This window comes from Sinohyriopsis cumingii, chromosome 2 (genome assembly GCF_028554795.1).
Source record: "Sinohyriopsis cumingii isolate HCF-2022 chromosome 2, ASM2855479v2, whole genome shotgun sequence".
Lineage (NCBI taxonomy): Eukaryota > Metazoa > Mollusca > Bivalvia > Unionida > Unionidae > Sinohyriopsis > Sinohyriopsis cumingii.
The window spans coordinates 31,201,300-31,226,829 of NC_142962.1; the positions used below are offsets into that span (position 1 = coordinate 31,201,300).

The 25,530-nt window shown below is 36.4% G+C and overlaps 1 protein-coding gene across 1 annotated transcript in view; it reads right to left on the bottom strand.

Annotated features, from left to right (window-relative positions):
* Nucleotides 1-16,100, bottom strand: part of LOC149804569 (uncharacterized) — a 29,006-nt gene extending 12,906 nt beyond the window's left edge. Inside the window, exon 1 of the mRNA XM_089941654.1 lies at nt 15,851-16,100. The gene's annotated coding sequence lies outside the window, so the exon portion shown is untranslated. The remainder of the gene's footprint in view (nt 1-15,850) is intronic.
* Between the last annotated feature and the right edge of the window lie 9,430 nt (nt 16,101-25,530).

Sequence of the window (25,530 nt, forward strand, 5' to 3'; positions counted from 1 at the left end):
TACATACATACATACACAGGTGATATAAAATTCAACCACTCTGGGAACCAAAGTCTAAGGATTTTTAATCAACCCGTTTTTTTTTGCTATTTCATCAACAAAATACAAAAGTTTCGACTAAAACATCATTTTAATTGTTTTATTACCATGTTTGCTGACCAGACTAAAATCTGCGAAATTGTAATTAGTATTGGGTCAAATGAGCTTACATATAAGTATTCACCCAGCACACAAGCAATCCACATTGATGAACTACCCGAAAACAATATCCAACTCTCAGCTCAAACTTGTGTACCAGAATATGTTTTCAAGTTAGGAAAAACCTTGATAAGAATCGACATGTGTTGATAATACCCCTCCAAAATTCTTAAAATTGTGTTCACTAGTGTTATGATCAGGAATTACACCTGTAATGAACATGAAAAATTCCAGATAGTATCACAGAAATATAGGTAACTCCAATTTACAAAATAATTGGATTACGTGGACAATGGCTGCAACAGAACAGTTATTATTTAACATGTATTTTTATAATTGTTAATTGGCGTCTATGCAAGAAGCCCCAATTTCATTTTGATACCGTGATTGGAGGGGTGCTCTGTACTTCATGGGCGCTATATTAATGAAACTGAAAAATGGTCTTCGAAAACCTCATCACAATATGAAAGGTTGATACATTGGCCAGAAATCGGTCAAACTAATGTGAAAACTATGTGTCTAACTGAATGCAACGTGTTAGCTTTGGATCTTCACATAGTACCTGGGATACAGCTCCGTATGCCTTAATTAATTATTAATATTGCATTTGTACATGCATGTTACTAACATAATAGCAATTATTTTTTTGGCTATCTTTGTTATTTTAATGTTCACAAGTACACATCCCATGACGTATCATAAATGTATATACGTTTTATTTTTTATTTCCTATAAATGCATATTTGCATTTTGTACATATTATTGTTTTTGTCGTTAAAGTTGTTGTTACCGTTGAGATTTTTACATGTCTCATCTGTATTGTTTTACTGAAACAGGTAGTACCCGTGCACCTCTCTGTTTTAACATGTCTCAATTGTTTTATGTCGGGTAGGTAAAATAGCATGTTTAGAACTGATGATTTTATATCAGCTAGACTACCGATGTTAAAAAGAGTTTTCTGGTGTATATTGTTTCTCCATCTTGCAAAAACCAAGACATCCATGCTAAAAATAGCACCAGAATATTGAATGATATGTTAATATTAGTAGTTAACAGCAAGAGCGCGCGACAAGAAATTACACTTCGCAAGTCAATATGATCACTTAAGAAAGGCTTAATATCAAGGGCACCTGCTAATATTTAAGTATTTACTTAACGTGATCCATGAGGTCCGGGCAGTATAACCCAAACGTGGATGAAGACTGTTTGCTTTCGTGTCCGCAGCAAATTTGGGGGGGGGGGAATAATTATTATCCAGGTGTAAATAGTTGTCCTTGATACGCGTATATTATCACAAGATAACAAGCTGTGCAGAAGGGGACGGGGACGGAAGGGGGGAGGGGCTTACTACACTGAAAACCTTCGGTTTTGACCCATTCAATCAGATGGACATTTTAGGTACATCCTTTTCTTTCATATCAATCTTCCTATGGTTTTATTTTTGAAATAATATTCTTTAGAATGTTATAGTTACGTTTAGTGGAGAATATAATGAACAGGTGAATTTGATTCTTTAAATCTATATTTTATGTGCACCGTCACACTTTGGATTTTAGCCATGAATTACTAAAAGCCTTGTTCATCTGTGAACTTTTATTTATGTATCAATTAATTCGGTGTTATCAGCTGAATGAGCTGAAGTTTCCTTGAATTAAGGCAAATATCTATCCCATTGATCTTCTGTTTTACCACATATATTCCATTTACTGCAATCAATTCATTATTCATTACAACAATCGCCATATGTGTGGAATGGTGGAGATTAAGAAATAGATATCTTAGCCAGCCTGTTAAAGTTAGAATCATGATACAAGTAATCTACATGGTATGATGCCCTTGCCATCAGAATAGCTATGTTCACTGTGTTGATGATGCATAAGAAATGAACACCATCCCCATCCAAAAAAGGCCAGATGGTAGTGGCAGAAGAGAATGAGCGGCCATGGGAAATATAATCCTTTTTGACTTTATACTTACGGAACTGGAGAAGCTTTGTTTAACCATCTGGTGGGGGACGAATCAGTTGTTATAAATTTCCTCAAGCAGAGATGTATTGATAGACAAACATAGATAAGCAAAACCAAATGAAACATATCTTAATAGTTTACGCAATAATTAAGCAGGGATTTGGCAATGAATCATGATAGATGTTACTTATCGTAATTTATTCAGTTATTAAAGAGGCAGTTGTTTCAGTAAGGAAGGTATGACCATGCACCCTACCATGTAGGAATCTGTAATTGTTTTATTGCAGATATTTAAGCTAAGCATTATTTTCGTTAATATCACACTTGTGGAATTACATGTTTAAATATCAATATAGGTAATATTTACCACAATATTTGTATCTTCAGCCATTTGAAGTTCCATATATCGTGACAAGCAAAAACCAGTTTAAATTTTTACGCACTATGCAGATTTGCATTTGCCTGTATTTAAGGGAGCAATCGGATTGTTGTACGACAAATACTGAATGTAATTTATCACATTTTGCGTGTTCTTATTTCACGTATATTTGTTATTTGGAAATATGGCCTACATTACTTGAATAAGTGTACCTATTATAACAAGGTACAGAACAAAAGGCATATCCATTTCAAATGCAAATGCACACGTTATAGAAATGAAATATTAACCAGGTCAGCTTGTAAATAGGTATGCATGTAAATAGTTTAATGCAGAATGAATGGTAAAGTGGGCAAGTTTGAGATATGTTTTTTTCGTTTATAGACAAGAACTGTAATATTGCAAATATAGACAAGAACTGTAATATTGCAAATTCACATTAGACTGTAAATATTTTTACAGATGACTGACTCAGTAACAGCACTGAATGAATGATCCCATTTTATGTGATCATTATTACTTTGCTGCTTTTGCAAACGTAAATACATTTTATAGCATTATTTTTATGATCAAAACTAAAGGCAACAACTACAGGAGTAAGAAATAGATTGTTCAATATGATAATTCAATGCTAAAAACTTTGTTGATACCTGGTTAAGCGAGGAATCAACGATGTGACGATAGCCACCAATAGGCGACACAAGCAACCGTTTGTTATATAAGCGCAAACTTAAATGGTATAAATTTTAGCGACGATCTTAGATAGAAATCGAATTATTATCAGTATAATATTTGCATATATGTTTTCAGGACATATATCGATATGTTAGTAAGTAATACGTTAGATGAGAGCACTTGGTCGATTAATTCAGATTTAACCACACTAAACAAGAAAGTCATATACGTGTATGACCTTTTTATTAATGGTACAAGAACATTAAAATTGAACATTAAAATTTATCAGATTTCAAATCTTTTGGGTATATTGTAATCAATAGTCCACTCAAGTCATTTCTTGTATGGATATATGTTCTTTTAGAACACATCGCCGACAGCACACAAAAAACCTTACGTGCAAGACCAATCTGATTGGCGTACAGTAATCAAATATCGTCTGCCAGGATTTTCGATGTCTTATGGATGGTCCTCGTACTTAAATTTACTAAATTTGAACATGTCGATACTCAATTTGCCAATACAAAACCAAGTACGAAACAGGTTTCAAACAGCTGTAATAGTCTTCTAACTAGAAGAGAGGTGAAACGTATGAATACATATAATTTAAGCACAATCACAACTAAAACACTTAGAGATTCATACAACTGAAATATCAATGAGTATATATTTAACGGTCTTAACAATCAAGTTTGTGTACATACTTCAACGATATTTTACCGTACTGAACACGATTATGAGAAGAAATATCTGGGGAAACTGGTTCAGTGAAGGAAAATTAATTTTACATTTAATTAAACCAAAGTAGATCAATGCTTGTGAGCAAGAAAATATGGGTGTTACTTCGAAACATATCGCCGCTGTGGTGAGGTACGCCACGGGCATAAAACCGTAGGTAACGAAATACCTTGTAAAACAAATGACGTTTCGCTGTGGTTTTCTTTATACTTCAAATCAATGCAAAACAACGTATTGTATGAAGACATACAGATTGTACTAAAGTATTTTAAGATGCGTTGGTAGAAAAACATAAAAACAAAAGAGCATAGAATTACAAAAATACAAAAGAAACCACGATCTCAAGAAGATGACGATAAACATTTTAACTCAATACATATATGACGTATCTGTCATAAAATGTTTTCTTGGTGTCCTTGGGGCATTTCTGGCTCACTGAATCTTTAATGAGCCTTGTAGAGTTTTTGCAAACTTTATATACTCTAGCACAACATGTCTGAGGCGTATGGTGCACCTAATGCATTATAACAGACTACTTTTAACCATGCATATCAATGTTGTATAGAATATTAGCAGTTAATTCAAAGATTGTAGACAGTTTCGGTTTTTTGTGGCTTTTTTAGTGTTTAATTGACATTTAGGATCAAAATGTTTGTTTTGATTTCAGAGAAAAATGTTTTTCGGTTAACTGGGGACAGGGTTATTTTAAAGAAGGAAAAGTTCAGGCCCAGTCAAAGGTTTGATCTTTAAACAATTTAGATATCCCACTGATTCGAATTTGAGGAATATCACTATATTTGAGGAGAAACACTTACATATATGATTAGATCGATAGCTATTCAAGGTCTAACCAAACAGTTATAACAACAAAAGAAAAGATTTTTTCTTCCAGGAATGATTTAAATACATCACATGACGACCACAAGTAAGTATTTGATTGGAACATTTTAACGTAGATGCTACGTGACCCTTTTTTGCTTTAAAAATGTTTTAAATAACGATGTCAAATGATGCTCACACCCGTAGTTAATCAAATGCATGTTCAAATACAACATAAATGAAACGATTTATGCAACAACAAAAAATCCGAACAAATATATCTGTTTTGTAATCAGTAAAATTTTCTTCACAATTAGAAAAAAGAGTATCATAGTATGTTTGATTTTTCTTTGTTCAACATAAATGAAAGGAAGACAAAAGCTGTTATTAGTCGGTATGAGTGGAAAAAAACTTTTTATACTCAAAAATTGTATTGTTTGCTATCCATATTGCCTACTCATGTTGTCTAATAATATGTTTTAAAATCAGGTGTCCTTTTTTAAATATGCTATTTTAAAGATGTTCACACGTTTCATTGACACGTTTTCTTTAAGACATTTGTGCAGATATATGGCGACTGAAAAGTGATAATTCTTTTGTAAAAATTCAGCTATTTGACAGGAAATATTGTTAACATGTATTTAAATAAAATAGATTAAAGCTTTCATATATACAGCTTTTATTCAGAATTACTGATGCATCCTGAAGGTCGATTCCATTCATGAAGGTCGTTTGCATTCATGAATAGAAATAATGCATTGAACACTTATTCAGATTTCATCAAGACTGGATTGCGACCAAGCAGCAAACTTGTGATAGCACGCGCATGTCATTCGTAATTTGTGTTCGTTCTGTACCACATTAGACGGGGCAAATATTATTCGTTTCCAGTTCTCAGTTCCATGATTCTGGTCGCTTACTGCATGGTATTTTATTATCAAAATGTAGAACAGGTAAACTAAGATCTAGAATGAGTCGAGAAAGATTAATTCATGCAAACAGTGACATATCCAAAACGCAAAGAATTGTCCAACATGTTTCAGTACACTGAAAACAAGCATTCGTGTGCCACGATGGAGCGCGAGGCCTCACTGACGTTTAGTGCGGTAAATGTACATGCAATTGAGAGATGAGCGAGTACCATGTATCTCAGTTTTTATATAATTTCTAAAAGATTCATTCATTCATTCATTCATTCATTCATTCATTCATTCATTCATTCATTCATTCAGACTTACAAACTGGCTGCTAATCAACAATCTCATGTGGGCCCCGAGTGGCCGAGTGGTCTAAAGCGCTCTCCGTTACGGATTACTGTCATTTCACCTCTGTCTGCGTGGGTTCGAGTCTCGGATTCAGCCAATGTGGGTATGTGACAAAGCTTGCCAGTAGCTTCTCGTGATTGGTGGTTCTTTCCGGGGTTTGCCCGGGTTCTTCCTCCACCATTAATACTGGCCGCCATGTATAGCACTGGACAACAAATTTTTACAAAAGTCATGTTACTGAAATAAAATTAGTCAATTCTTATCAATTTTTATGTGCTGAACACGAATATGACAGTCAAATTGCAAAATTGGCTCTAGTTTTTTTGTAATCTGCAAGAAATTAATGTTTACATAACGAAATGCATTCCAACAGTAAAAGGTCAACTGTAATAGCCTACCTATAAAAAATCAAGTCATTGACTACATCTTAGATTTCTTCGCCTGTCTCTTGTACAGCTGTTCGGGAGCATCTCTGAGGAGTGTCCAGCAGTAGTCAGCCAGCATTGTAGTGGACCATTTTCCCTGGTATCTTTGTTCCATTGTTGCGATATCTTGATGAAAACGTTCGCCGTGTTCATCACTAACAATACCACAGTTGCTAGGAAAGAAATCCAAATGGGAATGAAGGAAGTGAATCTTTAGAGACATATTGCAGCCAAGTTTCTTATACTTCATCAACATGTCTTCTACTAGTTCCTTATAGTTTTCTGCCCTAACATTTCCGAGGAAGTTTGTAGAAACTAGGCGAAAAGCATTCCATGCTTGTTTCGCGTCACCTTCCAGCAAGTTGTTGAACCGGTCATCTTTGAAAAGCTCTCTAATCTGAGGACCCACAAAAACTCCCTCTTTAATCTTTGCTTCGCTGAGTCGAGGGAATTTTTCATGCAGGTATCGGAATGCTAGCAAAGTCCGGTCAATGGCTTTCACAAAGTTCTTCATCAAACCTAGTTTGATGTGAAGGGGTGGTAGCAAGATTTTCTGAGCCTCAACCAGAGCTGGGTGTTGGATATTCTTCTCTCCAATGGCTACATTCTGCCTGTGAGTCCATTCCTTCCTCATGTAGTGCATTTCCCTTGCTCGGCTATCCCACTCGCATAAGAAACACATGTATTTTGTATATCCTTGCTGCAGTCCCATTAAAAGGGCAACTACCTTCAAATCACCACAGAGGTGCCAGCTGTACTTGTTATACTCAATGGAATTCAGTAGCTGCCTTAAGTTATCGTATGTCTCTTTCATGTGGACAGCATACGCTACTGGAATAGATGGAAGAATGTTTCCATTGTGCAAAAGCACAGCCTTGAGACTCAGTTTCGAAGAGTCCACAAATAGTCTCCATTCTTGTGGGTCATGAGTGATTTTTAAAGCATTCATGAGGCCCTCAATATCGGAACAGAATATCAGATTACTTTCCTTTCTGAAGAAAGGCTCCAATTGCTGGTGGCGCTTTCGATATGCAGTAATTGTGACATCTTCTTCTAGAAGATTCCATTGTTGGAGTCTTGATCCTAGCAATTCTGCCTTGTTCTTTGATAAGTCCAAATCACGAATCAGGTCATTTAGTTCTTCCTGTGTTATTCTGTGTGGGGTTGATGATGCACCACAGTGAAAATCTGGATCACTGCATGCTGATGGACCAGGAGAAGAACAGGTCGACTCACCTTTGTCTTCGTCAGATGAATCAAGAGAATATTCTGCTGGAGGTTCTGGAATAGGAAGTCCCTCACCATGTGGAACTGGTCTCAATGCAGACGGAATGTTTGGGTAGACTATTCTCGACTTCTTTCGCTTCGTTATTCCGCCGGAAAGAGGAGGAACCAAGCAGAAGTAACAGTCATTTAGGTGGTTGCTTGGCTCTCTCCACACCATTGGGACTGCAAACGGCATTGATGACCTTTTGCAATTCAACCACTGTGAAAGCTGTGTTGTACATGTAGCACAGCATATATGCGGAGCCCAAGGCTTGTCTTGGTCACCAACCTTGCATCCGAAGTAAAGATGATATGCCTTCTTCACTTGAGAATTGATACTTTTCTTCTGGTTGGCAAATGTCACTTCCCCACAAATATAGCAAAAATTGTCCGCGGTATTAACACACTTTCGAGGCATTGCTGTTCTTTATTGTACGTAAATGGATAAAATAATAAGTTTTATGTAACAGTAGCTTGAACTGTCTCGCACAACGTCTAAAATATTTTAAATGCTGAACCTATCTGATTGGGCTTTATATAGTACACTGCTTACGTCAGCTTCAGCAGCCGCCTGGCATTAGTATAATAGGTCTACACATGTATAGTACACTGCTGACGTCAACTTACTTCAGCAGCCGCATGGCATTAGTATTGCATTGCATCAGAAAATGATGCAATCAACTGTGGATGATGTGAGCATGATGGTATTATGCAATGTTACATCATTATTCCGGATGTTGCTGCAGTCCTACTGGAGAAATTTACACAGTGAAACATAGAAAATGAGGTATATGAATATCTTCAAAACGAGAGCCAATACAAATTTTTCACGGTTATATTCGTGTTCGGCACACCAAAATACTACAGATTAGGGCCTTTTCAAGTCAGTAATGATTTCACTGTTGACCAGTGTAGCCTATCGTGTGCTGCAAAATGAATATTCTTTGAGATTGGGACAATCGAGAAACATTTCGGTGTTTCGTACAAAGAAAATACAAAGGTGTGGCGTCAGGGCAATAGCTGGATCAAATTTGAAATCGCATTTTAAACTGAACTGAAACACAATAGCCAGACACCAAAGTAAATCATTACTATTCAATTTAATTTATATAATTTAATTTAGTTATTTTCATCTTTCTATCCAATGCACTGTTATAAGGCTGACTTGCATACATATCAAAAGACCATTGTGCTCAACTTGGTTGTCATTGCTTGGTCGTGGGTCAGACGAGGAAATATGACATTTAATACTCGAAACACTTTAAAATGTCCGTAAAAGAAAACTGATATATGCTCATAGTATAAGTGCTGGCACTTTAATCATGTATGTTAACGAGTACCTGAAAATTGCAGTTACACACTTTCACAATTCAAGAAGGTATTTATAATTCTCTAATTGTAGTTTTAAGTAGAAATACACACGAAAAAATTTCCTTTGAAAGCCATTTCATTCCAGCTCAGTACAGCAAGCAAAGGAGATCTTATTTCTTTCAAAATAATAATTATGAACTGTTGCTTTAACGATCTCCCAAACTGGAACAAAGAATCTCAAATAAATTTCTATTTCAGTCTACATTTTGCTTTGCAGAAAGAATACATGAACTAAACGTTCACTTGTCATTTTAGCCACCAAGATATATCTCTATCTTTTAATTACTCACCGCGATGCATTCTCTGAAACAGGTTTGTTTCTGGGTTAACAATAAGATAGTTGTTTTGAGTGATAACAGATATTAGTTTTTAAATGCTATTTTTTAAATCAATCCTGGAATTTTTTTGTTGCACTATTGAAAGCTTATACATACCAAATGCATGGCTTTTCAGTCTGGTACAACAAATTACACTATTACCTGAATACTTTACTTGAGACGTTTTAAAGGACTACTCGAAAAGGAGAGGATTTAAAATATTTGCGTAATGTCAAGTTACGATAACAAAGTACTAATGCACCTGTTTGGTAAACATACGCACTGCTGGAAAAAATATTTAAGAGGCCAGGGGACAAAGCACTGGAGCGTATTTTAGGAGATTCGATTTCATTAATTTGTTTATTTTTTTATATCTTTTTAAGTCTTTTCCATGCCTTGATGTTGGGATAGTTTTCATGTAAGCTTAAAACGAATAGTTGGCTCCTTGCCTGGCTAGTATTTATTTTGGTGAATATGACATCAGTAAAGGTTAGTATTTACATTGTCTGTATTAATGCGGACATCAGTTTATATCTGTCTCATTCTGTCTTCATACCAAGCGAATTCATCTTAAGTATACAGAACGAGAGAGAGAGAGAGGTGGCCCACACAGGTACAGACATATTACAGAAAGTGTATATAGGATGTAGTGCTTTATATCTTTACATTTATATCTACACACACACACACACACACACACACACACACACACACACTTGGGAGTTGTGAGTGCATGCGTATTTCCCCAATCAGGTTAAGCAGAAATGTATGGACTAGAGTTTTCGTTTAAGCCAAATTCGGCATGTGTTTCCCAATCTGCAATATACAATAGATATTTTCTTATAGCTACGTTTGTTGTCAGTTCATCTGTCATTCGACTCAATGTGCAGCATTTTGAGGGACTGCAGAAAGGGTACAGAGAGCTGAACTGGATGTGAGTTTTATGTCGAAATAATCTCTTATATGGCTTTTATGATTGCTTTGCCTGTTCAGATACGATCCTTAAAACGTCACCACCTTGTGCGCATTCAGCTAAAGTAAAACCACAGTACTTAAGCAGGGACATACAGATGTGAAAACAGATATCTTGTCTGTAACCAAATACCCAAGACTAATACTTTCAAAAGTTCATCATTCTTCAGAAATTACTTCGAAAATTAGTCATAAGTTAGAATGTGTGTGTGTGTGTGCGTGTGTGTGTGTGTGTGTGTGTGTGTGTGTTAATAAATCAGTATATCTGACAATCAATAGCAGGGAAGTTACCAAATGTTGTTAATGTACATTATAGAAATAGTTTCTTGAATCCTCTTAATACCCTTATTTACTTAATTAATAACTCATCCGACTGGCAAACACTACGTTGAGTATCGCCCACTCAGCTATTAACGAAGCATGGTGACATTCATCCAACTGGCAAACACTACGTTGAGTACACTGGTCAACAGTGAAATCATTACTGACTTGAAAAGGCCCTAATCTGTAGTATTTTGGTGTGCCGAACACGAATATAACCGTGAAAAATTTGTATTGGCTCTCGTTTTGAAGATATTCATATACCTCATTTTCTATGTTTCACTGTGTAAATTTCTCCAGTAGGACTGCAGCAACATCCGGAATAATGATGTAACATTGCATAATACCATCATGCTCACATCATCCACAGTTGATTGCATCATTTTCTGATGCAATGCAATACTAATGCCATGCGGCTGCTGAAGTAAGTTGACGTCAGCAGTGTACTATACATGTGTAGGCCTATTATACTAATGCCAGGCGGCTGCTGAAGCTGACGTAAGCAGTGTACTATATAAAGCCCAATCAGATAGGTTCAGCATTTAAAATATTTTAGACGTTGTGCGAGACAGTTCAAGCTACTGTTACATAAAACTTATTATTTTATCCATTTACGTACAATAAAGAACAGTAATGCCTCGAAAGTGTGTTAATACCGCGGACAATTTTTGCTATATTTGTGGGGAAGTGACATTTGCCAACCAGAAGAAAAGTATCAATTCTCAAGTGAAGAAGGCATATCATCTTTACTTCGGATGCAAGGTTGGTGACCAAGACAAGCCTTGGGCTCCGCATATATGCTGTGCTACATGTACAACACAGCTTTCACAGTGGTTGAATTGCAAAAGGTCATCAATGCCGTTTGCAGTCCCAATGGTGTGGAGAGAGCCAAGCAACCACCTAAATGACTGTTACTTCTGCTTGGTTCCTCCTCTTTCCGGCGGAATAACGAAGCGAAAGAAGTCGAGAATAGTCTACCCAAACATTCCGTCTGCATTGAGACCAGTTCCACATGGTGAGGGACTTCCTATTCCAGAACCTCCAGCAGAATATTCTCTTGATTCATCTGACGAAGACAAAGGTGAGTCGACCTGTTCTTCTCCTGGTCCATCAGCATGCAGTGATCCAGATTTTCACTGTGGTGCATCATCAACCCCACACAGAATAACACAGGAAGAACTAAATGACCTGATTCGTGATTTGGACTTATCAAAGAACAAGGCAGAATTGCTAGGATCAAGACTCCAACAATGGAATCTTCTAGAAGAAGATGTCACAATTACTGCATATCGAAAGCGCCACCAGCAATTGGAGCCTTTCTTCAGAAAGGAAAGTAATCTGATATTCTGTTCCGATATTGAGGGCCTCATGAATGCTTTAAAAATCACTCATGACCCACAAGAATGGAGACTATTTGTGGACTCTTCGAAACTGAGTCTCAAGGCTGTGCTTTTGCACAATGGAAACATTCTTCCATCTATTCCAGTAGCGTATGCTGTCCACATGAAAGAGACATACGATAACTTAAGGCAGCTACTGAATTCCATTGAGTATAACAAGTACAGCTGGCACCGCTGTGGTGATTTGAAGGTAGTTGCCCTTTTAATGGGACTGCAGCAAGGATATACAAAATACATGTGTTTCTTATGCGAGTGGGATAGCCGAGCAAGGGAAATGCACTACATGAGGAAGGAATGGACTCACAGGCAGAATGTAGCCATTGGAGAGAAGAATATCCAACACCCAGCTCTGGTTGAGGCTCAGAAAATCTTGCTACCACCCCTTCACATCAAACTAGGTTTGATGAAGAACTTCGTGAAAGCCATTGACCGGACTTTGCCAGCATTCCGATACCTGCATGAAAAATTCCCTCGACTCAGCGAAGCAAAGATTAAAGAGGGAGTTTTTGTGGGTCCTCAGATTCGAGAGCTTTTCAAAGATGACCGGTTCAACAACTTGCTGGAAGGTGACGCGAAACAAGCATGGAATGCTTTTCGCCTAGTTTCTACAAACTTCCTCGGAAATGTTAGGGCAGAAAACTATAAGGAACTAGTAGAAGACATGTTGATGAAGTATAAGAAACTTGGCTGCAATATGTCTCTAAAGATTCACTTCCTTCATTCCCATTTGGATTTCTTTCCTAGCAACTGTGGTATTGTTAGTGATGAACACGGCGAACGTTTTCATCAAGATATCGCAACAATGGAACAAAGATACCAGGGAAAATGGTCCACTACAATGCTGGCTGACTACTGCTGGACACTCCTCAGAGATGCTCCCGAACAGCTGTACAAGAGACAGGCGAAGAAATCTAAGATGTAGTCAATGACTTGATTTTTTATAGGTAGGCTATTACAGTTGACCTTTTACTATTGGAATGCATTTCGTTATGTAAACATTAATTTCTTGCAGATTACAAAAAAACTAGAGCCAATTTTGCAATTTGACTGTCATATTCGTGTTCAGCACATAAAAATTGATAAGAATTGACTAATTTTATTTCAGTAACATGACTTTTGTAAAAATTTGTTGTCCAGTGGTATCGCCCACTTAGCTATTGATGAAACGTGGAGACTCTATGTATGTATATTTTGATTTGCATGCACATTTTGATGCCTAGTAAATCAAAGTGGAAGAATCAGAGCTTTCCCTGTTTTTTTACCTTTGTTTGAAAATAATGGACGTCTTGACGAGTTTTTTTTTCAATAGGTAACATTCACTAGAAAACTATGGCAAACTGGTTGAAGAATCAACGGCTTTGTGTATGTGATTGAACAAGACGAGACATCATTGTTAAGCACTTGTAATTGTTTATCTTAGATAGATAAATAGATGCATGGATGACTGGATGGATGAACGGACAGACGGGAAGACAGATAGACAGACATATAGAAATGTATATGCCTACTCATCTACTTTTACACTAACATCGTTAAATGCTGTAGTGACTCACACACATATATACCAACAGACAACAAAAAGACTGATTTAAATACACAAAAAATGTTTGCTCAGTTTTAGCTCAAGACGCTATTTTATTGTTATGTTACATGATATATGGCGACCTGCATATGGGTGTTAGAGGTATTTCCCTACCTGTGCATGATCATGAATCAAACACATCTCGATGAATCGTTTCAGACGAATTTTCGCGGATATTACGCGCACTCGTCCGAATACCACTGGGCATACAGAACAAACATTTATCTACTTATTGTATTTCCAGAAATAAAACCGACAACTTTGATCTGTTGATGCAATTGCGTCAGCAGATACGGGTTTATATTGGCCTTTATTACACGCTCTTTATACGCTAGTCTGTACGACAAAATAAACGTGCAAAAAGATCCATTAAAATATAGGTCATTTGTACCTCCTAATACAAAGAACCGATGAGTTGCTTCAAAACATTAGAATGTAGATTCTTCTGGATTTTTACGACCCAATTATTTCTATTGTTTCGGGTTTCAAACAGCCTGACAGTTAATACTATCCAAAACTGCCTTAGGTCAATATATTGAATGACTCGTGACATTTTTTGTGCTTTTTAAGGTGACATTTTTCGTGCTTTTTTAAGAAGCTCTGTATATCGTTAAACTGTACCAGCTGTATGTATTTTATATTCGATCACAACATGCACCCCGTCAATTTATGAGTGATATTCTCATGAAAACCTCGATATGTTTAAAATGGAGGAGGAGGTTTTCTGGGCTCATTTAGTCGCGGGTATAAGTGAATTCTTTTTTGAACTCAAAATGTATGCAGGAAATAATATATAAATATATATTTCACATCAAAAGAGTTGTGTCCCAGATACTAAGTGGTCCCGAAAAAACATAATGTATGTATGTACTTTATTGTACTCAAGACACACCAAGCAGACCTGATAAGGCTTGAAAACAAAAAGATATAAAAGGAGTACGTTAAGACGTTAGTAATATAACATCCTTATTCCGTCTGGGTTTTTTTAAAAAAACGCTAGCTGTTATGATTTTTTAAAATTATTTCAGAGTCTAAAATCGCCATAGATTTAAACCTTTGAGCAAGAACTACTCACCAGATACAATTTGAAACAATATCTTCGATACAATTGCACAATCATATTAGTAGAGAGATATACAAACAGAAAGACAGACAGACAGATAGATAGATAGAAAGAGAGATAGATAGATAGGTAGGTAGGTAGATAGATAGATCTGATAACAGTTTCAGCGCAAGAACAAATCGTGTATGTTTCATAGTCATGTATACGCATACATATATAAACGTACAACTGGTGAAATTAAAATACCCATTTAACACTTTTACTTTTGAGATTAATAGCTATTGATTTGTTAATCACAACTTAAAGAAACCGCTTGGAGGCTTGTCTTAACGGCCTATTGTGTGCTTGATGTATCACTTACTGTCTTAATTTAACATAAAGGACCAAATGTGATAATCCTGTCTTACTATTTCGATTTCCTTTAATATCTTACAATATGTCGAATTCCAGTATTTCAAATGCAATAACAAAGTTACTATGTTCTGACAGAGCATATATAAGCCAGCTACTAACTGCTCTTTAGAGCTTTGTTTTCACGATATCTGGACGAGTCTTACTACAACTGTTTCGTGAACTGACACGGGATAAAATGTTGTGAAAGTTAAAGATGGCCATGATATGAAGACTGCATAATTAGTTCCTAAGTTGATATGGAACGTAGTAATAGACCATATAATAAGGGTTTAAAGGTGAAGTCCAGACAATTGGAGAAAACAGCTTAAACAGGTAAACATATATCTCAAACAAATACAAAACCCACTGTATAATTATATCTGCTAACATTAACTGTAAGAAAACACTTCATACCTCAGTTCACACACGTAAAGATATATTCAACGTGTAAATTATTATGTATTATGTCATTATTTTAAACAAGCCCCTATTGTATGTGTTTATGTGGATACAAGATAATTTTCTATGTATGTATGTATGTATGTATGTATGTATGTATGTATGTATGTATGTATTTTTGAAACTGAATTGATACAATATTTAACAAAACCATTTACTCCTAGAAGAGAAATAGGAAGAGACAGATCAAATATGTTATATCTAGCTTTACAATGACATACGTAATAATTATATATTTACCTGGATCTACTGTTTCTTTCGATAAACTCCACTAGCTCACCTGATCGTGAAATATCGACTACCCAAAACTTTGATAAGACAATCCGTTGATCTACCCAACAGCTTCCTTTCTGTTCAAGTGACAAATAAAATGAAGTATGCTGACTGATACCGCACGAACACAAACAGAAGCGCCGTTGAAGCTCTCCTTTCGACTAGCACACGGAACAAATCCAGTACGCCTTTGAGCTACGTAGCCAATAAGGATCTTTATATTAAATCTATTATTGTGACTGAGCCAATATTTAGCCCTAGATTAAATAGCTTACGCGCAAGTGAAAAGGTTAAAGTTTGTATTACCCATACGAAACCTTGTTTAAGCATTAATAAAAACGTGTCAAACACAATGCGTATGGTATATGCCAGTGAAATGGCATGGTGCCAAAGTCATGGTCGAACTCTGGGTCTGGGTCAGTTAACTCCAAAAAACAAAATGCTGCCCATTTTCGTTTTGATGCGGTTAAGATTATTTTCCTGCTTAGAGATTTTGCGGGATATGGATCGTTCACGGTCCAATTTCTTTCTTCTTTGAAGCAATGTCAGGGATGCATGTGTTATTATCTTATGATTTCCTTCGGTATGGGTTCTCTAAGGGTTGATAAAATCGAGATTGAAATATCTGCGTGCCTTTCAGTAAGGTGGGTTGGTAGGACTATAAAGGGGCAGTGACGTATAAATCAGATCTGCCTTGCCAATAATTTTACATTTTCAGTTTTCCCACTTTCTTTCAAGGTGGAAAATGTAGACATGTTGATGTTTATCGGGTGTCCTTTCTTTTCTTCAAAGGTGAGAAGGTACCCCCCGCCCTTACATGAGAGCTGTTTAGTGTTCCCAAAAGTATTTCACAATACATTTATTCAATTAAGATTCACCGTCCTTAGAAATACTCTTTGCAAAAGAGACAGCTATTTCTTCTCTTTTTCCTAAAAAACATCTTGTTCTTAAATCATACAACTTGTACGGGTTTTGAGATACTGTATCGAATCTTAAATGTTATCAGTGTTTCCCTTGTTTACTGTTACGAAAATAAACCTCTTTTAGTTGTGTTCAAAATAAACTTTGCCTTTGAAAGCAACCTTTATATTTAGTACTGTTTCTATGTTTTATGTTGCCAGGTTTCCAGTATGCATCTCTCTCTCTCTCTCTCTCTCTCTCTCTCTCTCTCTCTCTCAGTAATATATCCAAACAATTTGACTGAGTATTGTTGAAATACCATTCTACAATGAATTGTATATATAAGATGTGTTGCATTGTTTAATGCATAAGTTCTACGATTGTAAACTTTGTGCTATCATTGTTGTTTGGCGGACTCACAATTCAATTACACCACAAAACAATTACAATTTCCAAAGATGACACGCGGAAACACCCCCAATTTATATATATATATATATATATATATATATATATATATATATATATATATATATATATATATATATATATATATATATATATATATATATATAATTCTTAATAAACATATTGGTCACTAGACTCTAGATTTAACCTTGGTAATTCTTTATGGACTAAAACTATTTTATCCGTAGTATTTTGAGGAACAATACTAGTCAAAATCGTTTGATACATATATCGCAGCTAAAAAATAAGTTGTCGCCTTGAGAATTAAATATTTCTAATTCCTGTCTATACAAGAAACGATCATACGATGTTTTATTCCAGTTATGTAAAGCATGTGTTTTTAATTTCCACTGTTTGATATAAAAAGTTTGCATCTCATTACCGTCGAAGTTCGAGTTTAGACTGCTTTTCCACAAATTCGCCCAATAGATAGAATTAAAGATCTTTCTGTTAGATAATATACAAAAATGGCGTTCACGTATGTCCATCAGACCCTCATTTATTTACTATGATTTTCAGACCCTAGTTTTCACTATGCAGTATACCTCCAAATTGTATGAATTTTTGTTTTAAGCGACTGCCATGAAATATACTCCCAGTGCGGCTTACATGTACAACAAACACTATCATGCTGGGTGATTTCATTTTGTTTAGAGGCTTTTTTAATTGCTTTAATAGAATTATATGTTCATATGTACGTATGCAGACACATGGGAAAATACACAGGCCGAATATGCAATCGGAGGCAACTTAACATTGATTTTCCTGGAATTCTATTTCGTGAAATGAGTAGTTGCAGTTTTACAAAATCGTTAGGTGAAAAGTATGATCTTGGCTGGTGTTCAGTCAGTTCGATCCATGTTTTGATGAATGATTGGAAAAGGAAGTTCTGTAGATTGTGTCAGCGTTCAGTCATTTCAATCGCTGTTTTGATAAATGATTGGAAAGGGGAGTTCTGTCGGTAGTGTCAGCGTTCAGTCAGTTCGATCCATGTTTTGATAAATGATTTTAAAGGGGAGTTCTGTCGATTGTGTCAGCGTTCAATCAGTTAGATCCCCGCTTTTCTATATACTTGGAAACGGGAGTGATGTCGGTTGTGTCAGCGTTCCGTCAGCTAGATTCCCATTTTAGTACTTGGTTGGAAATGGTAGTTCTGTCGGTTGTGTCAGCGTTCAGTCAGTTAGATCCCCATTTTGGTACTCGCTTAGAAATGGGAGTTGTGTCGCTTGTGTCAGCGTTCGGTCAGTTCGATCCCCGTTTTGTTACTTGCTTGGAAATGGGAGTTCTGTCGGTTGTGTCTGCGTTCAGTCATTTAATCTCTGTTTTGATAAATGATTGGAAAGGGGAGTACTGTCGATTGTGGCAGCGTTCAGTCAGTTCCATCCCTGTTTTGATAAATATATGAAATGGGGAGTTCTGTTGGTTGTGTCAGCGTTCAGTCATTCCGATCCCTGTTTTGATAAATGATTGGAAAGGTGAGTTCTGTCGGTTGCGTCAGTGTTCAGTCATTTCAATCCCTGTTTTGATAGATGATTGGAAAGGGTAGGTCTGTCAGTTGTGTCCGCGTTCAGTCCGTTCGATCCCTGTGATGAAAAATGATTAGAAAAGGGAGTTATGTTAGTTATGTCAGCGTTGAGTCAGTTATATCCCCATTTTGGTACGAACGTGGAAATGGGAGTTCTGTCGGTTGTGTCAGCGTTCAATAAGTTAGATCCCAAATTTGGAACTTGCTTGAAAATGGGAATTCTGACGGTTGTGTTAGCGTTCTGTCAGTTAGATCCCATTTTGGTACTTGCTTGAAAATGTGATTTCTGTCGGTTATGTCATCGTTTAGTAATTTCAATTACCGTGTTATTACTTGCATGGAATAGGTGTTCTGTCGGTTGTGTCAGCGTTCAATCAGTTAGATCCATGTTTTGAAAAATTATTGGAAATGGAGTTCGGTCGGTTGTGTCAGCGTTCAGTCACTTGGATCCCTGTTTTGATAAATGATTGAAAAGGATAATTCTGTCGGTTGTGTCAGCGTTCAGTCATTTCGATCCCTGTTTTGATAAATGATTGCAAAGTGGAGTTCTGTCGGTAGTATCAGCGTTCCGTCAGTTAGATCCCCATTTTGGTACTTGCAGGGAAATGGGAGATCTGTGGGTTTTGTCAGCGTTTCGTCAGTTAGATCCCCATTTTGGTACTTGCTTGCAAATAGGAGTTCTGTCGGTTGTGTCAGTTTTCAGACAGTTAGATCACCGCTTTGGTATTTGCTAGGAAATGGGAGTTCAGTCGATTGTGTCAGCGTTCAGTCAGTTAGATCCCCACTTTGGTACTAGCAATGATCAGTTGTTAGCTTTTCCGATTTCATTGTTTATGTCGTTTCATTCCTTGTGTTCGCCACATATACTCCATATCACGTCGACACCAGGTAAGTCGAGAGTAAACTATTAAACAATATCTGATTTAAGTCATCGATCGAAAATGAATCTCACATTTAGCTGCTTATAAAGGATCTAGATGGGATTCTTGAATCTAAATATTGTTTCAAAGGACAGATTAATTGTAATATCAATCACAAAAAATATTAGTGTAACACTTTATAGTCCCTCGTAAGCAGAGAGAGAGAGAGATGGGTTATTAAGTTAATACGTTATATATATCTCCCAGAGATAGAGAGACAGACAGAGACAGAGGGAGAAAGACAGAGGGAGAGAGACAGAGAGACAGAGGCAGAGCAAGAGAGAGAGAGAGAGAGATGGGTTCTTAAGTTAGATCTCTCCCACAGAGACAGAGACAGACAGACAGATAGGCAGACATACATACATACATACATACAGACAGACAGAGAAATAGAGAGATACATGTGATCTTTAACATTTATGTGTTATATATAGTACTTAATGCTAATGTTGTTTTGTTGTTTTGTTGCTGTTTTGTTTTCATTTTGCATGGCTTTATCCCCCAAGTTGTTTTTCTTCACTTTTCTTTAAATTCTTTACATTTACATTATTAGAACTTTGCTCTTAATATGGACATGTAGCCCATACTGTACTGACGTGCCATGAAACTCGACAGCTACTAATATATTCGTGTGTATCCATGTCCATCCTCTGGACTCTTGCACTATATTACATCTAGATCTGCTCATCATTGTGTATACAAAATTCATGTTTTTTTGTTACCTCCTTCCTAAACTTCGAACCCCGGCTGAGTCATAAGAAAGATATAAAAATAGTACTTACATCTGCCTCGCTTGGCTCTCAGCATTAAGAGATTAGTGTTAGGACTGGTTGGCCTGGTGTCCAAGATGATGTAACTGAGTGGGACATCATGCTACATGTCAGCGGCATGATGCCCCAGTGCTAGACATCATTACAGAACTGCCACACTGTAGACATCGTAGCGATATGATAGAAAAATTGTTAAACACACACACACACACACACACACACACACACACATTCCTGGGCTAAAAGTTTCTTGTTGCAATTCATTATAAACTATTTATAATGTGGCGGTAACAAGGGACAAACGTATATATAGGCCTATATATAAATATCATAATCTCTATCTCACTTGCTTGAGAGATCTTTTTTTTTGTCACCGGCTGGCTATAAATCATTAGTGATTATTAAGGCAACGTTTCATGACAAATGTGGGCAAACACTGTTTCAAACCATTGTTAGGTAAGAACAAGTTAAGAAAACTCGCCGGAGTGAAATTAAATTTAACACAACAAACGGGTCACAGAATTCTATTTGAGATTGAAGCACGAGCTGAGCGATACAATAATTGCAACTTCTCTTATCTGCATGTATAAAAAATAATAAATGGCATATATCAAGTCAGAGATCAGTTAGGGAGATTTACCCTCAGAGTGATTCAAACATTAATTGATAGAAGCGAGTCTTTTTGCCTTAGCTGTTTCAATATGGAGAGGTTCTTCGACAGGTAAATTGCAATTTGAGATGGATAATTATAACGATAATGTACTAATGTAAAACAGGTTGAGCGTGTAGTCCCCCATTTATTCTAATACATCGGAGTTCCGACAATTTCTATTCCCTGCTTTAAATTATTCAGATCCTTCATGGCCCATTGTACATACTTAATGAGAACCTGTGCTGGAGAAAGGTCATGGCAGTCGAATTCTTTTCCTAACATGCAGGAGAGGATGGACAATGCACATATTTATCTTGCTTTTTTATGGTCACGCGTATCTATAAGCAACAAGAGTTCTTCTTTCATAAAGGTTTTTGTAAATTTTACCTTTACGTTTGTAAAACTTAACTTTTAATGACCACTGTAATAGCCTGGACTGTGCTGAACTATCGCTAAACCCTATACATACACTCAGACATGTATACCTTTCTTCCTGTGAATCACATAACTAAATTTGTCGATAAAGAACAAAAAGTACCGCTCTATTGACTCTAACCCAAGATAGTTGAATTCATAATTGGTCTTTGTCGACCAACCCTTCGATCGACCCTCACACCACCCAAGGCGAAAATTATGTACCGTTAACATGGTAGCGTGTGCTAAACAGCATGTGTCTCTAAAAGCCATTCCTGTGATGGAAAAAAGAGCTTTTGCAACACAAGTATTTAGCATCTGTGTGTGTGTGTGTGTGTGTGTGTGTGTGTGTGTGTGTGTTTATGATCAAGCATTAGGGTATTAGTCGGAAAAAGTTTACAAGAGCAACAACACCAACTACCACTACTACTAATGATGCTACTACTACTACTAACAACAACTACACCAAAAAGCCACTCCTAATACTGCAGCTGGCGCTACAGTCACCTGCATTCGAAAAATTAAGAACAAAATGTGAAAATATTTCGAACTTTAGGAAAATAATTTAATTTTTCTTTAAAGTGGATGTATTTTTTCCATTCACACGATTTATAACAGTCCATTGATTGTATTACGTTTTGATTTATTTCTACTTGTACATATATGATTTTAATGGACTTGTTTTTCAAGGTAAGATCACTTGTGTTTGCACCTCATAATTTTAAAAGTCACGGAAGGTAAACAACTAGTGCGTAGCTGTTGTATCGAAAACATCTACGACTATATGAAAAACTTCAGGGAAACGTATAAATCTGAAGGCGAAATGATGTGAATACTTAATCATGTCAGTTACAAAATTTAGAGCACACAAGGGGGTTAAAATTAGAGCTCTTCATTCCATGGCCCCATCGGAGATACCACTTGAAATTAATGTAAATATAATAATCTGCTTTCCGGTAGATAGATAGATAAGACAGACAGACATACTGATAGATAGATCAGGTAGATAGATAAATAGATAGTTGGATGGATGGGTGGATGGATGGATGGATAGATAGATAGATAGATAGATAGATAGATAGATAGATAGATAGATAGATAAATGGATGGATGGATGGATGGATGGATGGATGGATAGATAGATAGATAGATAGATAAATGGATGGATGGATGGATAGATAGATAGATAGATAGATAGACAGATGGATGGATGGATGGATGGTTGGATAGATAGACAGATATATAGATAGATAAATGGATGGATGGATAGATAGATAGATAGATAGACAGACGGATGGATGGATGGATGGATGATAGAAAGATAGATAGATAGATATAGAGATAGATAGATAGATAGATAGATAGATGGATGGATGGTTGGATGGATAGACAGATATATAGATGGATGGATAGATAGATAGATAGATAGACAGACAGATGGATGGATGGATAGATAGATAGATGGATATATATATATATATATATATATATATATATATATATATATATATATATATATATATATATATATAAATATAGATAGACGGACGGACGGACAGATAGATAGATAAATAGATAGATAGATAGAATTCAAAATAGATAATATACGAAAGTCATCCTAGACGCCCTGATGAGTGTATTAAGTTACATAGAAAGACAGAAGAAAAGTAATTTCCAAGCCATACACTGTCTTACTTCAGAGCTTATAGCTAACTCGTATAAGTCCTTAATAGCTTAACAATCGATTAGGTCTGATAACAAAGATTCATTTACATTCAGACGTGTACAAACAAATCACTGAATTAAACGACCAAGGGAGTGTAATACATTGATGAATAGAATATTTGGACGAAGTACACCGAAAATGAAGAGCAAATATAATCAAGAAACACTGGCAGACCTTCGAGCACAAAAGTCTTGATTATGACATTGAAATAAATCTCATCCATACATTGTCTGCGAACACCTCGAATTACTTTGAACAGTTTCTGCTTGAAATTTTCCTACTATACCTGAACAAATTCTTTGCAAAAAAGCATGACTGTTTACTAGTTATACATACAATCTTACGGATGAAGACATGTTGAAAATATGACTGGATCCTCTGTTTGGGCAAGTCATCGATCTGAGACTTTTAAAAACGAAAACACGTGCATTAGTAGTTGTTCTACTTAGGCTGTGCGTGCATGTACACAACTAAGTTTATCTGAGGTGGCGATGCTTAACTTTATCTCAGGTGACTATATTACCCCATTTCCTTTATGGAAATGTCTCGTGTTATAGCTAGGTAGACGTAAGTTAAACTTTAAGTAGTCTGCTTTGTTTATAATACTCTAGAGTTCAGGCATGATAAAGATTGTAACCGAATAAAATGCCGAGACCAAATACAAAAGACCACCAATATTTATTGATTATAATTAACTCTAAGCAAAAGTATCAACATTTGATTACAGACCATGTGCGCTCAAAAGATGTACTTGTAAACGAGTGAAAATAGGAAAAATGCTGTTTATTCATGAACATACACCAACTAAAAATGTTTCTTTATTCATAAGGCCCTGTTATACTTATATTCTTGTCTACGTTACATTCTTGGCTGTTTGCCAGTTTTCTTTCGCTAATTATGCAATCCGATGTTTTAGTTCTCGGTTTTTTACCGGAAAATTCAACCCTAGTGTTGTGTCACTTGCTCAAATGATACTTTCCAATGTTGTACTCACTATGCCTTCCTTTCCTGAACTAAGCTATTTTATCATCAAAAGGGGCATGCACTTGGTACTGAGTAAATCGGAGCGAGAACAGCTACAGTAATGTGCACGCAGACCAATAGTATTGTGTACTCACCTGGTAGTGGAAGAATTCCCAAAGACATCATCACCTTGATCTCAGGACAAAATTTTGCGTATAAGCATATTCTCGTTCCCAGCTTGTCAACTATATATTTTCAAAAGCAAATAGCACAAGGTTATTTTCAAGTTATACATTTTTATTAGGGAAAATATTAAAGCATTCTTCGTTTTTTATTTTATTATACTTTTTATTTTATTATACTTAAATTTGCATGATCTTGTCCCTAGTAAATCATAAGAAACCTGAAATAGAAAGCCGAAAGCGAAGTTTTCTTTGTTTAGTTTTTTGTTCATATCTGGACAGCTATGTACAAGACCTAGGCTAGGGCTGCGCTTGCTAATGTTTATGTTGTAGGGCCGGTATAAGTCCCTCGTAGTCCCTTTAAAGTAACATTGTGTTCGTAGGCCCCAGGCACAGTGCCTTTTGGACAATACGGCCCTGTTGGACAAAAGTGACGATGTGGCACGTGGCGGTGGGGTTGGGAGAGATGAGTGTAACGACAATTGTACAAAGTTGGTCACAGACATATAGAGCTAATAAAATCCTAACAAAATCTACCTCTCCGGTGGCCTAGTGGTTAGAGCGTACGCCTCGGATGTATGAGGTCGTGGGTTCGATCCCCGACCGAGTCAAACCAAATACTTAAAAAAATGGTACTAACAGTTGCCTCGCTTGGCGCTCAGCATTAAGAGGTTAGTGTTAGGACTGGTTGGCCTAGTGTCAGAATAATGTGACTGGGTGGGACATCATGCTACATGTCTGCAGCATGATGCCCCAGTGCTAGACATCACTATAAACTGCCACATTGATATGACTGAAAAACTGGTAAAGCTACGTTAAAAATCCAAATCACATCACATCACAACACCTAACAAAATCCTAACTGAAAATCACAGTCTCTTCTTGATTATTCATCAAACTCTGAATGACAGATGGATTGTCTATGGGGCAGGCTTTTGTCGTCTTAAAACGCTATCAACCACTTAGCTTCTTATCAAATAGTAATCAAGGAACAGTTTAGGAAACAGGTTAATAGGGCATCCAGTCGTGGTGTCTGTGTTTGGTGAGATATCGCGGATAAAAGCAGTCTATTCATACTACTATTTACCAGGAATACATATGTTGAAAAAGATAAATTTAGCTAGACT